Source organism: Pteropus vampyrus, unplaced genomic scaffold (genome assembly GCF_000151845.1).
Source record: "Pteropus vampyrus isolate Shadow unplaced genomic scaffold, Pvam_2.0 Scaffold9, whole genome shotgun sequence".
NCBI classification, from domain to species: Eukaryota; Metazoa; Chordata; class Mammalia; order Chiroptera; family Pteropodidae; genus Pteropus; species Pteropus vampyrus.
Window position 1 is genome coordinate 1,321,968 of NW_011888790.1, and position 949 is coordinate 1,322,916.

The window sequence follows — 949 nt, forward strand, 5'->3', positions numbered from 1 at the left end:
GACATTTCATATGTTATAATGTGGTTAGCCTCTGTTTTTAAACTTAGTCATCTTAATGATAGAGATTTTCCATAAAACACTGTGTATATGAGTATTTGAGTATGGATGTTTGTATGAAAGAGAGAACAAAGAGATTACAGGAAAAAATGGGAGCAGAATTACATTAAGAATCAAACAATGTAATATCCAAATACTTTTATTATGGGCTGAGTGTTTGTGTCCCCTCGCCTCCCACGTTTGTATGTTGGATCCCTAAACTTCTGTGTGGCTGAATTTGGAAATGGGTCCTTTAAGGAAATAATTAAAGTTAAATGAGATCATAAGGGTGGGGTCTTGATCCAGTAGAATTAGTGCCTTTATAAGAAGAGACACCAGAGAAATTGCTCTGTCTCCCCATGAACACACATGAAGGAAAGACCATGAGAGGACATAGCGAGAAGGTGGTCATCTGTAAGCCGGGAAGAGAGTTCTTATCAGAAATTGTGTCAGCTGGAATTTTGATCTTGGACTTCTAGCTTCTAGAACTTAGGGAAAATAAATTTCTGTTTTTTTAAAACACCATCATTGGTATTTAATTATGGAAGCCCTAGCAGACTAAAACACACCTTTGGAAGAGTGTAGGTGGCTTTAAAGACATGAAAATGCCATTTGTGTGTAGGAATTGCCAGTCACTAATACTATGCCAAAGCCTTTTATTGAAGCTCATTGTCAGAAGTTTAACTGGAGAAAACATTCAGAAAGAAGTGTGGAGTTTATATGAAATAATTTTTTTCTAGTTAAAAAAGCAGATTAGTGCCATCTACAAATTTGCCTATTAAGATGAGTTATAATACTGCAAAAAGAAAATGGCTATACAGAGGCATGGAAAGCTGTGGGTGAAATTGCTCCCTATGTCAGAGTAGATGCATATTTTGTAGGCTAAGAAGATTAATTAATTAATTAATTTTTT